The sequence below is a fragment of the Salmo salar genome, chromosome ssa02 (assembly GCF_905237065.1).
Source record: "Salmo salar chromosome ssa02, Ssal_v3.1, whole genome shotgun sequence".
NCBI lineage: Eukaryota > Metazoa > Chordata > Actinopteri > Salmoniformes > Salmonidae > Salmo > Salmo salar.
This window is the reverse complement of record NC_059443.1, coordinates 73,622,952-73,640,671: the sequence shown is the minus strand read 5'-3', so window position 1 is coordinate 73,640,671 and position 17,720 is coordinate 73,622,952. Positions and strand designations below refer to the sequence as shown.

At 40.1% G+C, this 17,720-nt stretch overlaps 1 long non-coding RNA gene across 1 annotated transcript in view; it reads right to left on the bottom strand.

Moving 5' to 3' along the window:
• LOC106592152 (uncharacterized) overlaps positions 1 to 4,316 on the bottom strand; it is a 35,806-nt gene extending 31,490 nt beyond the window's left edge. Inside the window, exon 1 of the long non-coding RNA XR_006762519.1 lies at positions 4,226 to 4,316. This is a non-coding gene — a long non-coding RNA (uncharacterized lncRNA). The remainder of the gene's footprint in view (positions 1 to 4,225) is intronic.
• Between the last annotated feature and the right edge of the window lie 13,404 nt (positions 4,317 to 17,720).

The following is a 17,720-nucleotide window of genomic DNA, read 5'->3' as shown; positions in this document are numbered from 1 at the left end:
GATGCACTAACAGACTCACAGACTTTATCTTAATTTCCCCATTTGATGTCTATGATGTACTAAGTGCTATGCTAAAGAGTAAGAAAGTAAAACATGTATAGCTGATTCACATAATCCCTTCTTACTCTCTGCACCACTTATCACAGAACCATTGACCTATATATTATAACTTTACAGTTGTTTCTGGTGTTGTCCTTAAGATCTGTAAAGCAGCACATGTCCTCCCCCTACATAAAGGAGATCCTTCTGACTTAGATAACTACTGTAGAATTTGCTAATTATCCTCTTACATCTAGACGTTCCGCTAGCGGAACACCTGCTCCAATATCCAATGATAGGCGTGGCGCGAATTACAAATTCCTCAAAAATACAAAAACTTCAATTTTTCAAACATATGACTATTTCACAGCATTTTAAAGATAAGACTCTCCTTTATCTAAACACACTGTCCGATTTCAAAAAGGCTTTACAACGAAAGCAAAACATTACATTATGTCAGCAGAGTACCAAGCCAGAAATAATCAGACACCCATTTTTCAAGCTAGCATATAATGTCACATAAACCCAAACCACAGCTAAATGCAGCACTAACCTTTGATGATCTTCATCAGATGACAACCCTAGGACATTATGTTATACAATACATGCATGTTTTGTTCAATCAAGTTCATATTTATATCAAAAACCAGCTTTTTACATTAGCATGTGACGTTCAGAACTAGCATACCCCCCGCAAACTTCCGGCGAATTCACTAAGAATTTACTAAATTACTCACGATAAACGTTCACAAAAAGCATAACAATTATTTTAAGAATTATAGATACAGAACTCCTCTATGCACTCGATATGTCCGATTTTAAAATAGCTTTTTGGTGAAAGCACATTTTGCAATATTCTAAGTACATAGCCCAGGCATCACGGGCTAGCTATTTAGACACCCGGCAAGTTTAGCACTCACCAATATCAGGTTTACTATTATAAAAGTTTGATTACCTTTTGTTGTCTTCATCAGAATGCACTCCCAGGACTGCTACTTCAATAACAAATGTTGGTTTGGTCCAAAATAATCCATCGTTATATCCGAATAGCGGCGTTTTGTTCGTGCGTCCCAGACACTATCTGAAATGGTAAATCAGGGTTGTGCGCATGGCGCAATTCGTGACAAAAAAAATCTAAATATTCCATTACCGTACTTCGAAGCATGTCAACCGCTGTTTAAAATCCATTTTTATGCCATTTTTCTCGTAAAAAAGCGATAATATTCCGACCGGGAATCTCCTTTTAGCTAAACAGAGGAAAGTAAACAAAGCTTTCGGTCGACGTTGGCACGAGCCTGAGTCTCACAGTACTGTAACCAGCCACTACCCAAACGCGCTACTTTTTTTCAGCCAGAGCCTGCAAAGCCACGATTCAGCTTTTTACCGCCTTCTGAGACCCTATGGCAGCCGTAGGAAGTGTCACGGGACAGCTAAGATCCTCACTCTTCAATAAACAGAGACATTAAGAACGACACCTTGTCAGACAGGCCACTTCCTGCCTGAAACCTTGTCAGGTTTTTGCCTGCCAAATGAGTTCTGTTATACTCACAGACACCATTCAAACAGTTTTAGAAACTTTAGGGTGTTTTCTATCCATATGTAATAAGTATATGCATATTCTAGTTACTGGGTAGGAGTGGTAACCAGATTAAATCGGGTACGTTTTTTATCCAGCTGTGAAAATACTGCCCCCTAGCCATAACAGGTTATCTTGCCTTTCCAAAGTGTTGAATCCCTGGCCAACTGTAAACTAACTTTTTTAACTTCCCACTCTATTCTTAATGTGAACCAATCAGGTTTTAGACCTGGACAGAGCACAGTTTCAGCTGCTACGCTTGTTTTAGATGTGTTCAATTGCTTTGATCAGAAACATTATTGTGCTGACTTTCCAAGGCCTTGGACACTGTTGACCATCACACTCATTCAAAGGTTGAGGTTCTTGAAAGTGGTTTGAGAATGATCTGTCAGACAGGACTCAATGTTTGATTTCTGATGGTGTGAAGTCTAGTTTCCTGGTACTGGGACCTGTTCTCTTTACTATTAATAAAAATAATATTGGTTTATCTGTTAAAACTTGGATTATTAATCTGTTTGCAAAGTGGGCCTCGGTTTTAGGAATATATCTTGCCCCTCCCTAAATAGCAGGAAGCAGCCTGACAGTTCTTCCTAACAGTTCTTGACTAAGGTGATACCATTTACCAGATTGCAGCAGCTACTACTCTTAAAACTTTGGAGGCCATCTACCAAATTACCCTTCACAGGTGACAGTTTTAATACTCACCACTACATCCTGTATCAAAAGGTTGGCTGGTCCACACTAAAGTCCTGTAGATCACTTCATTACTCCCTTTTTGTTTACAAAGCTCTACTACAGAAGCTTCCAACGTACCTAACTTTGTTGCTAACGTATGAAATAATGAGCTACCAAAGCCGCTCGTAAGATTAGTTAACTCTTGAGGTCCCTCTGGTCTCGACCAATTTAGGTAAATCCTCCTTTAGTTTTATTGCCCCCATTGTTGGAATAACCTACAAAACTCCTTGCATCTTGATTCCCTGGTGCCTCTAGGGCAGGTTAGGACTCTGGTGGTGGATTATTTCAATGAAAATTGTATTTTACCCCTTTTTTCTCCACAATTTCGATCTTGTCTCATCACTGCAACTCCCCAATGGGCTCGGGAAGCAAAGGTCGAGTCATGCGTGAAACATTACCCACAAAACTGCGCTTCTTAACACCCGCCCGCTTAACCCGGAAGCCAGCCGCACCAACGTGTCGGAGGAAACACTGTTCAACTGACGACCGGAGTCAGCCTGTAGGCACCCGGCCCGCCACAAGGAGTCGCTAGAGCGCGATGAGCCAAGTAAAGTGACCCTGGCCAAACCCTCTCGCCGGGCCTATTGTGTCTCCCCCTATGGGACTCAGGCAGATTGCAGTTCTTTCGATTGATTGAGGTGGTTTATATGTTGAAATTGTGGTGTTGAGGTTGTTCTTGGTGCTTGTTTTTATTTTCCTTGTTCTATTAGTTTTTCTTCCTGTTTGGGAGAAAATGTTTGTATTCAGGGCACCATTGGGAATGAGACCCTGGTCTCATTTGGGCTACCCTCAATAAGTAAAAGTTAATAAATACAAAATGTATAAACAACTATTGGAAAGCTCATATTCTGAACTAACCATTAAAAAGGTATGGTCCACAGATCTAATTGAATCTGAACACCCCTATAACTGGAACAGAATATGGTAAAATATGGCATCCTGTAATCTGAACCATCGATTTATACATTGTGTGCAACCCAATCATCACCAAGTTGTACCAGGGTGCTGGTGTTATGCCTGGAGGCATGGCTGGTGGATTCCCCGGTGCTGGTGGCGCCACTCCTGCAGGCGATGGATCATCTGGACCAACTATTGAGGAAGCCGACTAAACCATTCCAACGTTTCTGCAACTACCTCCCCCTAACAAGCAACGTTTGAAATGTGGCTTTGAGTCAATGACTATTATCACTGTGACTCTTATCACAACCTGTGTCAAGTCACTCCAGTTCAAACTGACCATAGTAGTAGTCCATCACAACTTTTCCCCACTGATCTTTGTCTATAGCGCCTGCTAAATTCAAGGCAGCAATGTTGTTGAGAGCAGTCCATTGCTAACGTTATATCTTTAAAAAAACAGCTGCTCATTATCTTCACATACTGAGCAGCTCACGTTATAGACGGAAGCGTGCTACATGGCAGACCAATCCGAACTCAACTCTCGGCATATCCAGCCATTTATCTCAGCCAATCATGGCTAGCGGGAAGGTTCCTGGCTTTTTCTGTGGCTAAACCGACTAGGCTCTAATTTGCAGATGGCAAATACGTTTTTTTTTAAGGCATTTCTGCCAAACAAGCAGTGAAGTAGTGCCTAGCTTCTTGAATCAGGTCACATATGAACATTCTATCATTAATGAGTTCAAAAAGATAAAGAGGATTTATCCTGATTCAAAAACCCTCACATATATCCTTATCACAAGGTTATGCAAATATAGTAAGTCTATCACAGATCACGTTTTGTCCAACAGATCACATTGGTGTCCGGTTACTAAGCAAATGTTTTATAAGCTAAACTGACTGTTACACACAATGAAATAGGATCTGGGTACACAGGCTACGTTGTCACACCTTTCACTGGAAATTACATTAGAAACACACCTCGTGATGAGAAGGACGTCATTCCATCAAAACACACCTCGTGATGAGAAGGACGTCATTCCACCAAAACACACCTCGTGATGAGAAGGACTGTGAGGGAAGTCAGTGCATCATGTTGATGACTTCAGAACAAAGCAGACATTTCATACACCTGTGGTGAGAGATAGGTATCTAAATAGGAAGGACTGTCTGAAACACATCAGCACATGTGGGGTGTGTCACAAATGGCACCCTATTCCCTTCACCAGGGCCCTCGTGCACTATAAAGTGTACTGGGTGCCTTTTGGTACAATCCCCACAGGTACCTCCCACAACACAAACCCAATGGGGAAATGTAAGTTCCCCATTGGGTTTGTGTTGTGGGAGGTACTCAGGGTGCGGGTTTATAGTCACCAGACTTGTTATGGTTTGTTCTCGTATCTGTTGATATAGTGAATGACACCAGAGCAAGTTACTGAAGGTACAAGTTAAAGAACCGAGGACTGATTATTCACTGTTGTATTATATTGATAACATTCTGTGGACACTGTCTGATGATCTGATTAGTTTACAACTACTGTTTGATGGAATTGATTACTAATAATCTTTTTACTATAGTGATTGCTTTAAAACAGTTTAATATCTGTGTAACAGCTGATGTTTTATAACTCTTTAACAGCTGATGTTTATAACTCTGTAAGAGATTATGTTTATAACTCTATAGCAGCTGACGTTTTATAACTCCGTAACAGCCGATGTTTCTAACTCTGTAACAGCTAAGGCTTATAACAGCTCATGTTTATAACACTGTAACAGCTGATGTTTATATCTATGCAATAGCTGATGTTTAAAACTCTGTAAGAGCTGATATTTATAACTGTAACAGCTCATGTTTATAACTGTAACAGCTGTTTATAACTGTAACAGCTGATGTTTAACTCTGTAAGAGATGATGTTTATAACTGTAACAGCTGATGTTTATAACTGTAACAGCTGATGTTTAACTATGTAACAGCTGATGTTTTATAACACTGTAACAACTGATATTTATAACTTTATAACAGCTGATGTTTTATAACTCTAACAGCTGATGTTTATAACTATGTAACAGCTGATGTTTATAACTCTGTAACAGCTGATGTATATAACTCTGTAACAGCTGATGTTTTATAACTATTTAACAGCTGATGTTTCTAACCATGACAGTTGATGTTTTATAACTCTAACAGCTGATGTTTATAACTATGTAACAGCTGATGTTTATAACTCTGTAACAGCTGATGTTTATAACTATGTAACAGCTGATGTTTTATAACTCTAACAGCTGATGTTTATAACTATGTAACAGCTGATGTTTTATAACTCTAACAGCTGATGTTTATAACTCTAACAGCTGATGTTTTATAACTCTAAAAAAATAAGTCTAAATACAAAGTGAGCAAATGAGGTGAGATAAGGGAGGTAAAGGCAAAAAAGGCCATGGTGGCAAAGTAAATACAATATGGCAAGTAAAACACTGGAATGGTAGATTTGCAGTGGAAGAAAGTGCAAAGTAGAAATAGAAATAATGGGGTGCAAAGGAGCAGAATAAATAAATAAATACAGTAGGAGAAGAGGTAGTTGTTTGGGCTAAATTATAGATGGGCTATGTACAGGTGCAGTAATCTGTGAGCTGCTCTGACAGCTGGTGCTTAAAGCTAGTGAGGGAGATAAGTGTTTCCAGTTTTAGAGATTTTTGTAGTTCGTTCCAGTCATTGGCAGCAGAAAACTGGAAGAAGAGGCGGCTGAAGGAGGAATTGGCTTTGGGGGTGACCAGAGAGATATACCTGCTGGAGCGCATGCTACAGGTGGGTGCTGCTATGGTGACCAGCGAGCTGAGATAAGGGGGAACTTTACCTAGCAGGGTCTTGTAGATGACCTGGAGCCAGTGGGTTTGGCGATGAGTATGAAGCGAGGGCCAGCCAACGAGAACGTACAGGTCGCAGTGGTGGGTAGGATATGGTGATGTATATATAACTATGTAACAGCTGATGTTTTATAACTCTGTAACAGCTGATGTTTATAACAGATGACATTTATAACTTTGTAACAGCTGATGTTTATAACTCTGTAACAGCTGATGTTTATAACTCTGTAACAGCTGATGTTTATAATTCTGAAACAGCTGATGTTTATAACTCTGTAACAGCTGATGTTTATAATTCTGAAACAGCTGATGTTTATAACTCTGTAACAGCTGATGTTTATAACTCTGTAACAGCTGATGTTAATTACTCTGTAACAGCTGACGTTTTATAACAGCTGATGTTTATAACTCTGTAACAGCTGACGTTTTATAACTCTGTAACAGCTGATGTTTATAACTCTGTAACAGCTGATGTTAATTACTCTAACAGCTGACGTTTTATAACAGCTGATGTTTATAACTCTGTAACAGCTGACGTTTTATAACAGCTGATGTTAATTACTCTGTAACAGGTGACGTTTTATAACAGCTGATGTTTATAATTCTGTAACAGCTGATGTTTATAACTCTGTAACAGCTGATGTTAATTACTCTGTAACAGCTGATGTTTTATAACAGCTGATGTTTATTACTCTGTAACAGCTGATGTTTATAACTGTAACAACTGATGTTTTATAACTCTGTAACAACTGATGTTTTATAACTCTGTAACAGCTGATGGACTTCCATATTTGGATTTCCTACCAGCTTCCAGGGTTATTGTTGATAGAACTCAGAGAAGGCCAGATAGACATTTTATCTTTTCTGTGCAACTTTGATTAAACCATGAATGTGATATCCGTGAACAGTGGGGAAATTGCCTTTAAAAGGAGCATTGTCATCTGTCTAGTGCACTGCTCTATAATACACCTTGGATTGAATCCAGGTCAGAGTCTTGTTCTATGGTAACCATGCTTGTGAGCCTGACCTGAAATTACCCCTGAATAATCAGATTATATTTTTTAATCTATCATCATGTCAGTTACCTACAATTTTCGTTCCTTGTTTAGAAACATGCTGAACTAGTTCCTGCTGATGTCTTCAAAACCAGTGGTGGAAAAAGTACCCAATTGTCATTAATGATTCAAAGTAAAGATAATTTAATATAAAATGACTGAAGTAAAAGTGAAAGTCACCCAGTAAAATACTACTTGAGTAAAAGTCTAAAAGTATTTGGTTTAAAATATACTAAAGTATCAAAAGTAAATGTAATTGCTAAAATATACTTAAGTATCTAAAGTAAAAGTATAAATCATTTCAAATTCCTTATATCAAGCACACCAGACAGTAATATTTTCTTGTGTTTTTAATTTACAGATATCCACTTAGACATAATTTACAAACAAAGTGTGTGTTGTTTAGTGAGTCCACCAGATCAGAGGTATGTCTTGGTTTTTGCTCAGACATGCACTGTCAACTGTAAGACCTTATATACAGTTGTGTGCCTTTCCAAATCATGAATTTACCACAGGTAGACTCCAATTAAGTTGTAGAAACATCTCAAGGATGATCAATGGAAACAGGAAGCACCTGAGCTCAATTTTGAGTCTCATAGCAAATGGTCTGAATACTTATGTAAATAAGGTATTTCTGTTTTGTTTTATATTTGTATTTGCAAAAATTCTAAAAACCTGTTTTCACTTTGTCATTATGGGGTATTGTTTGTATATTGCTGAGGATTTTTTAAAATGTAATCAATTGTGACCGACCTGCTCAAATCGGTATTATGAAGCAAAATATGTGACCGACCACCTTGATTCGATGTAGCAAAATTTGAAACTGTGTTTTTTTCATTGGATAAAAGTAGAGACTCGGAGCTACAAAATTGTATATCATACACTGCTTCTGCAGGAACAATGTGTCAGTAATTCTGCTTTGAAAGTTGACAAACTTGTAAATTAACTTTTGAGAAAATGGCCTTTGAATGTTTTGGAACTTACTGGAGAGCTCTCCTTTGTCTACACCCATTCAGTAATGTTCCCACCCTCTTAAGTCAGCCCCACCCATCTGGATTCACATGTGAGGTCGTGTAGTAAGGATTAAGACAAAAAATGGTAAAAGGAAAAATTCTAGGTTAACAGTGTCCAGATAAAAATATTTTATTAATATTAGATGACGCTTACCCAGACACACTTGTCTAAATTGATGGGTCATGTGAAAGATATTGTGAAGCAGCAACCAAAGCAGCGGATCGGACAGTGAGGAGACAGAGAGGATATTCTAGTGCTCACCTCTCTTAGAGGCTTTTATGTACAATATTAACCGGTGAAAAAAAAACATTTTGATCTTTTAAAAAAAGTTTACGCTCAAACGGCTCTCCTGTAAAGTTGTGATCCTCCGACATACACCTAGTTCATTGAAACGGGTCTCTATTTTCGATTAAGGCTGTAACATAACAAAATGAGGAAAAAGTCAAGGGGTCTGAATACTTTCCGGAGGCACTGTATATATCGAAATAATGAAAGATTGTTATTTGTTTATAAGGATTCAGTTATTGTTACATTGTTTGAAGACAGCATAGAGAGAGACATGAGTACAACACAGACAGACAGACAGACAGACAGACAGACAGACAGACAGACAGACAGACAGACAGACAGACAGACAGACAGACAGACAGACAGACAGACAGACAGACAGACAGACAGACCATGAAGGCAGCCAAGTAAATACATAATTCATTAATTTAGAGTAAAGTAAAAAATACAATAAATAAAAGGTGTTTTTTATGACGAAAAAGCGATTTTCAATAATTTATTACCAAAGCGGTCCCAAGAGGAAGAAGGCCATGCCTTGCTGGTCCCTGGCACAAACTGGTTTAACCTCTATGGGCTAGGTGGGACGCTAGCGTGCCACCCGTGGTGCACTCCATCAACAGCAGGTGCATTTCAAGAGCGGCAAATTTGAATCCAAATAAATGTCAAAATTCAAATTTTTCAAAAATACAACTATTTTACACCATTTGAAAGATAAACATCTCCTTAATCTAACCACGTTTTACGATTTCAAAAAGGTTTTACGGCGAAAGCATAAATTTAGAGTATGTTAGGACAGTACATTTACAAGAGTTGTGTGTAATGTTTTGCCAAGTCAAAGACAGGGTCACCAAAACCATAAAATTAGCTAAAATGATGCACTAACCTTTTACAATCTCCATCAGATGACACTCCTAGGACATTATGTTAGACAATGCATGCATTTTTAGTTCTATCAAGTTCATATTTATATCCAAAAACAGCGTTTTACTATGGCATTGATGTTGAGGAAATCGTTTCCCTCCAATAACCGGCAGTCAAGTCAGCGTCACAAATTAAATAATTAAAATTAGAAAACATTGGTAAAATATTATATTGTCATTTAGAGAATTATAGATTTACATCTCTTGAACGCAATCAACTTGCCAGATTTAAAAATAACCTTACTGGGAAATCACACTTTGCAATAATCTGAGCACTGCGCCCAGAAAAATACGCGTTGCGATACAGACTAGACGTCATGTTGGGGAGATCTAAAATCGAAAATACTATGTAAATAATCCATTACCTTTGATTCTCTTCATCAGATGTCACTTCCAGGTATCACAGGTCCATAACGAATGTAGTTTTGTTCAAAAAAGCTCATCATTTATGTCCAAAAATCTCCGTCTTGTTAGCACATGATCTAAGCCAGCCGGACTTCTCGTCATGAACGAGGGGAAAAAATATATTTCCGTTCGTTCAAACATGTCAAACGTTGTATAGCATAAATCATTAGGGCCTTTTTTAACCAGAACATGAATAATATTCAAGGTGGACGAATGCATACTCTTTTATAACGTATTGGAACGAGGGTACCCAACATGAACTCGCGCGCCAGGTGTCTAATGGGACATCATCGTTCCATGGCTCTTGTTCGGTCAGATCTCCCTCCAGAAGACTCAAAACACTTTGTAAAGGCTGGTGACATCTAGTGGAAGCAATAGGAAGTGCCAAAATATTCCTCAGCCCCTGTGTTTTTCAATGGGATAGGTTTAAAGTCAATACAACACATCAGGTATCCACTTCCTGTCAGAAAATGTCTCAGGGTTTTGCCTGCGAAATGAGTTCTGTTATACTCACAGACACCATTCAAACAGTTTTAGAAACTTTAGAGTGTTTTCTATCCATATATAATAAGTATATGCATATTCTAGTTACTGGGTAGGATTAGTAACCAGATTAAATCGGGTAAAAAAAAAATATCCAGACGTGCAAATGCTGCCCCCTAGCCCTAACAGGTTAAGAAAGGCTGTAGTAGTGGAACCTTTAGTAGGACAATCATGGTGAATGATGACACTGTATAGACATGCTGGCTGGATTTCAATCCATGGCATGTTATAGATTGATTACAAAAATTATCTTGCTAATTGCATTTTTTTGTTTATCTCACATTGAACCTAATGAGAATATCACAAAATATGAACATGTTCCATTATATATCTATTTGCTTTTCACTAAGATGTTTTTCAAAATATTTGTTTTCATCCAAATGTATTTATCAAGAAAATGCAAGCCATGAGATCAGTGAATTTTGTTGTTGTAATGTGTCTGTATGTGTAGGCTAGTGGTTCTCAACCTTTTTTGGTTACTGTATCACCAAGTACATTTTGATCTGCCTGGAGTACCCCTGAAGTACCCCTCATGTACATTTGACCAATAAGCCTGTTATCCCATGAGTCTTCTGAAGTACCCCCTGTGGATAGGCCCAGTAACCCTAGGGGTTCTATCATCCCTGGTTGAGAAGCACTGGTGAAGGTCTACTGCAGTGCAGGGCCAGACTACTGCATTTGGGGCCCTGGGGCACATACTCCCATGGGGCCCCCTGTGAGAGTGAAATTACAAGATTATGTTATAATACTGTTATTGCATCAAATGGTTGTTTTATGTAACAGAATAGGGGGCTCTTAGAACTCCTCTATTTTGTCTGTGTGATCTGAGAATGGGCCTCTGGGGCTTAATGCTAACAGTGGATTTACTATGCCTTTGGAGATAAAACTTAAAATACCGCATTCCATAGCATGAGTTGGTGTTTGTTTGCCGGGAGGTGCCAGGGTGGAGATGGCTCGGGTATGGATAATTATGAGAGGAACCTTGTTTTGGGGGCGAGACCCTGGTTTCTATACAATGAGAACAGTCTTTACAGAAGATACTGTCTATTAGTATGTTTCATACAAATCCTAACCTTCTGACCCATTCCATACATCCGTTGTTTGTCATGAACATTCAGGAGGATGTACTTTGCTATAAAATGCTGTGGCTCAAATCCGCTCGTTGGGCTCTCAACGAATCATCTAAGGGTGGTTCGTCGACCAGCTTCATTATTATAAAAATTCATCAATGTTATTAATACGTTTTGAATAAAGTAATATCCTGATTGGTGATTGACCATCTCTCCTCAAAATTTATTAGAATTTCCATGACACCCCCAACTCCGCTCAAAAACGAAAACAGCTTACATCCTGCATTTCAACACATTTTGCAGTGGGGCAGAGAGAAACATTTGCAGCTATTGCAATGCTATTCTTAAAATAAATTTTTATGCCATTTTTCTCGTAAAAAAGCGATAATATTCCGACCGGGAATCTGCAATTAGGTAAACAGACGAAAGAAAATATATCACTGGGTCGACGCGGGCACGCACCTAAGCCCTTTGTCCTCTGATCGGCCTCTTGGCAAAGGCGATAATGTGTTTCAGCCAGAGGCTGCCTCGATATCGTTCAGCTTTTTCCCGGGCTATGAGAGCCTATGGGAGCCGTAGGAAGTGTCACGTTACAGCTAAGATCCTGACTCTTCAATAAACAGAGACAAGAAGAACGACACCTTGTCAGACAGGCCACTTCCTGCATGAAATCTTCTCAGGTTTTTGCCTGCCATATGAGTTCTGTTATACTCACAGACACCATTCAAACAGTTTTAGAAACTTTAGGGTGTTTTCTATCCAAAGCCAATAATTATATGCATATTCTAATTACTGGGCAGGAGTAGTAACCAGATTAAATCGGGTACGTTTTTTATCCGGCCGTGTAAATACTGCCCCCTAGCCCTAACAGGTTAACCTCTCTGGGATAGGTGGCACCAAATCGTCCCACCTACGTAACAGCCAGTGCAATCCCGTGGCGCGTTATTCAAAAACCTTAGAAATGCAAAACCTTCAATTTTTCAAACATATGACTATTTTACACCATTTTAAAGATAAGACTCTCGTTAATCTAACCACACTGTCCGATTTCAAAAAGGCTTTACAACGAAAGCAAAACAATAGATTATGTCAGCAGAGTACCCAGCAACAAATAATCAGACACCCATTTTTCAAGCTAGCATATAATGTCACATAAACCCAAACCACAGCTAAATGTAGCACTAACCTTTGATGATCTTCATCAGATGACAACCCTAGGACATTATGTTATACAATACATGCATGTTTTGTTCAATCAAGTTCATATTTATATCAAAAACCAGCTTTTTACATTAGCATGTGACTACCATGTGACTAGCATTCCCACCGAACACTGCCGGTGAATTTACTAAATTACTCACGATAAACGTTCACAAAAAGCATAACAATTATTTTAAGAATTATAGATACAGAACTCCTCTATGCACTCGATATGTCCGATTTTAAAATAGCTTTTCGGTGAAAGCACATTTTGCAATATTCTCAGTAGATAGCCCGACATCACAGGGCTAGCTATTTAGACACCCAGCAAGTTTAGCACTCATCAAAGTCAGATTTACTATAAGAAAAATGTTATTACCTTTGCTGTCTTCGTCAGAATGCACTCCCAGGACTTCTACTTCAATAACAAATGTTGGTTTGGTCCAAAATAATGCATCGTTATATCCAAACAGCGGCGTTTTGTTTGTGCGTTCAAGACACTATCCGAAAGGGTAAATAAGGGTTACGAGCATGGCGCAATTCGTGACAAAAAAATTCTAAATATTCCATTACCGTACTTCGAAGCATGTCAACCGCTGTTTAACATTTTGTCATGAGGCTGAGAAAAATTTGTTGCGGTTTGAGAGCAAATTTCTTGCAATTCTACAAATTGTTCCATTGCTTATGTCGTGTTCAAATACCAACCCCCCAAAAACATTGAACTCCTTGTCACTCATTGTCATATGGCTTGATAGTGATCAGTGGAGTTGGAAAGAGAACAAACAGATCTGGGACCAGGCTAGGCAACTACAAAGTTATATTTGAAAATACTGTTTTATTTGTTATTTAATTTTAACCTTTTTTTCCCAGAAGGAGACGTCTATGTATCCGACAAGTTTCCTTTTTCCCAGAGATGTGGCTTATCCAAGGTTGAGTTGTCAGAGTAGGTTGATAATAGCAACATCCAATCAGAATTCAGCCTCTGCCTGTCCTGAGGGGAATTATTTCTCACATAGGCTAGAAATGACTTGAAATTAAACTTAACTCCGACTGTAAGGTGCAGCACATAGCTTCAGCTCTCACAGTCACAACAGGGGACAATTAACCAATATACGAAACTACACTAAAAGTGAGTATTCAACTTAACTACCTTACTAATGACATGTACAACAATCTATTGTGCAGTATTGTAATAACTGTAGCACAATATTGAGTAAACATTTTATTGATACTAGGTCTGTTGACATTGATGCATACATAATCAAACGATTTAATCACTAGACATGTTAAGACAATGCAATCACAGAAACAGGTTTCTTGGAAAGTCAACAGTCACATAAATCTATATGTTTGTATTCAAACATATGGTTTAATATTGTATAACAATGAAAGGAGAATTATGTTTTTCACTTTTACCTGAAACATTTATCTTGTTTCATTAAATAGATTAAATAGAGGGTCTAGGACAAGATAGTGTAGCACAGGTCAAAGTATATGATATTTACCTAAGAGAGTTCAAGGGTTAAGTAGCCTATACTGTGTCGTATTGAACTGGGCCAATCTTATAGCAGGTTGTTGCTGTGAGGGACACACCTGCAGGTTTCTTGGTGCTGATTGACCACAGTGGTGCTGATATACCACAGCAGGGATGGGATGGAGGGACAGGGATGGGCATCTCCTGTCAGCTGTGGCCTGATTGGTGACCTTGAGTGCATTCCTGCCTGACTACATTGCTGACGCGTGACAGATATTACAATGCCTTGATAGGTATTTCACATATCAGCCAGAGGAGGCTGGTGGGAGGAGCTATAGGAGGATTGGCTTATTGTAATATCGCGAATGGAATCAATGGAATAGTACCAACACATCAAACACATGGAAACAACGTGTTTGACTTCGTTCCATTGATTTAATCCCAGCTGTTTGTAACACTTGTCGTCTGTAGAAGAAGGGGACCAAAGCGCAGCGTGGTGAGTGTTCATATTAATGTTTTAATAATAAGAAACACTTCAAACAAACAAGAAAATGAACGACAGCCAACAGTTCTGTCAGGTCACAAAATGTACAAAACAGAAAATAACTACCCACAAACCCCAAAGGAAAACAGGCTGCCTAAGTATGACTCCCAATCAGCGACAACGATGTACAGCTGTCCCTGATTGAGAGCCATACCAGGCCAAAACAAAGAAATACAAAGCATAGAAAAAAGGACATAGAATGCCCACCCAAATCATACCTTGACCAAACCTAAATAGAGACATAAAAAGGCTCTCTCAGGTCAGGGCGTGACACTGTTACAATGAGCCTGTCCTCCAGTAGCTCCAACCCACCAGCCTCCTCTGATATCAGCAAACCACACCATATGCTATAGCAATCTGGTACCGGATGGCACAGTTGATGACATGGCACGCAACCATTGGTTGATGCATACAACGCCTGTGAAGGGAAACACAATCATACTTTTGCATCAGCCCCAGCTAACACACCTGACTCCAATAAAAATGTAACCATTTTATCATGGTCTTCAGGTTAGAATGATTAGGTGTTTTAGCTATAGGGAAATGGAAAGGGGCATTGCACTCAAGACTGGGACTCATCAAAGCAAACAGCAGGGCCAGGAGTGGTGAAATGGCTGGCGACCTTCCAGCTACCACAGAACTCCTGTACTTCATCCACTGTCGGTCTGCCTCCATCACCACCAGCATCTTCAAAGGGACCTGAGACTTTGTCAGTGGACAAGGGATCCTCAGATTCAGGGTTCTCAATGGCTGCAAGGTTGGGGGGCAGCTCCTCACTGCCAGAATCTGATTCCTGACTTTCATACTCAGACTCATTGTCAGAATTTAAAAAAATCTCCAGAATTTCCACATTTGTGAGTTGTCTCCTTTTGAAAGACATTGCTAATGCTACAGCTTGCCGTGCGGAAGCAGAGAGAACAGTCTATGACTTGGGTGACTGGAGTCTTTGACAATGTTTGGGGCGTTCCTCTAACAATGCCTAGTATATAGGTCCTGGATGGCATTAAGTTTGGCCTGAGTGATGTACTGAGCCGTACGCATTACTCTCTGTAGAGCCTTATGGTCAGATGCCGAGCAGTTGCCATACCAGGTGGTGATGCAACCGAGAATCTAGAGACCCTTGCCAAATCTTTTCAGTCTCCTGAGGGGGAAAAGGTGTTGTCATGCCCTCTTCACGACTGTCTTGGTGTGTTTGGACCATGATAGTTTGTTGGTGATGTGGACACCAAGGAACTTGAAACTCTCGACCCGCTCCACTACAGCCCTGTCGACGTTAATGGGGGCCTTTTCCACCTGCCTTTTCATGTAATCCATGATCAGCTCCTTCTTCTTGCTCACATTGAGGGAGAGGTTGTTGTCCTGGTACCACACTGCCAGGTCTCTGACCTCCTCCCTATTGGTTGTCTCATCGTTGTCGGTGAACAGGCCTACCACTGTTGTGTCGTCAGCAAACTTAATGATGGTGTTGGAGTCGTGTTTGGCCACGCAGTCGTGAGTGAACAGGGAGTACAGGAGGGGACACGCACCTCTGTGTTGAGGATCAGCTTGGCAGATGTGTAGTTGCCTACCCTTACCACCTCGTGGTGGCCCGTCAGGAAGTCCAGGATCCAGTTGCAGATGAAGGTGTTTAGTCCCAGGCTCCTTAGCTTAGTGATGAGCTTTGTGGGCACTATGTTGTTGAATGCTGAGCTGTAGTCAATGAACAGCATTCTCACATAGGCGTTCCTTTTTCAATGGGTGAAAGGGCAGTGTGGAGTGTGATTGAGATTGCGTCATCTGTGGATCTGTTGGGGCGGTATGCGAATAGGAGTGGGTCTAGGGTTTCCGGGATGTTGTTGATGTGAGCCATGACCAGCCTTTCAAAGCACTTCAAAGCTACCAACTTGAGTCCTAGGGGGCGGTAATCATTTAGTCAGGTTACCTTCACTTCCTTGGGCACATTTAGCTCGTCTGGTAGGCTCGCGTCACTGGGCAGCTCACAGCTAGGTTTCCCTTTGTAGTCCGTAATAGTTTTCAAGCCCTGCCACATCCAACAAGTGTCAGAGCCGGTGTAGTAGGATTCAATCTTAATCCTGTATTGACGCTTTGCCTGTTTGATGGTTCTTCTGAGGGCTTAGTGGGATTTCTTATAAGTGTCTGGATTAGTGTCCCGCTCCTTGAAAGCGGCAACTCTAGCCTTTAGCTCGATGCGGATATTGCCTGTAATCCATGGCTTCTGGTTGGGATACGTACGTACGGTCACTGTGGGGATGACGTCGTGGATGCACTAATTGATGAAGCCGTTGACTGAAGTGGTATACTCCTCAATGCCATTGAATGAATCCAGGAACATATTCCAGTCTGTAATAGCAAAACAGTCCTGTAGTGTAGCATCCGCATCATCTGACCACTTCCATACTGAGCGAGTCACCTGTACTTCCTGCTATAGTTTTTGCTTGTAAGTAGGAATCAGGAGGATAGCATTATGATCAGATTTGCCAAATGGAGGGCGAGCGAGAGCTTTGTATGCGTCTCTGTGTGTGGAGTAAAGGTGGTCTAGAGTTTATTTTTCCTCTGGTTGCACATGTGACATGCTGGTAGAAATGAGGTAAAACGGACTTAAGTTTCCCTGCATTAAAGTCCCCGGACACTAGGAGCGCCACTTTTGGATGAGCATTTTCTTGTTTGTGTATGGCCTTATACAGCTCTTTGAGTGCGGTCTTAGTGCCAACATCGGTTTGTGGTGGTAAATGGATGGCTATGAATAATATAGATGAGAATTCTCTTGGTAGATAGAGTGGTCTACAGCTTATCATGAGGTACTCTACCTCAGACGAGCAGAACCTCGAGACGTCTTTAATATTAAACATCACGCACCAGCTGTTATTGACTAATAGACACACACCCCGGCCCCTCGTCTTACCAGACGTAGCTTCTCTGTCCTGCCGATGCACAGAAAACCCAGCCAGCTCTATATTATCCGTGTCGTTGTTCAGCCACGACTCTGTGAAATATAATATATTACAGTTTTTAATGTCCCATTGGTAGGATAGTGTTAATCGTAGATCATCCATTTTATTTTTCCATCATTGCACGTTGTCCAGTAGAACGGATGGTA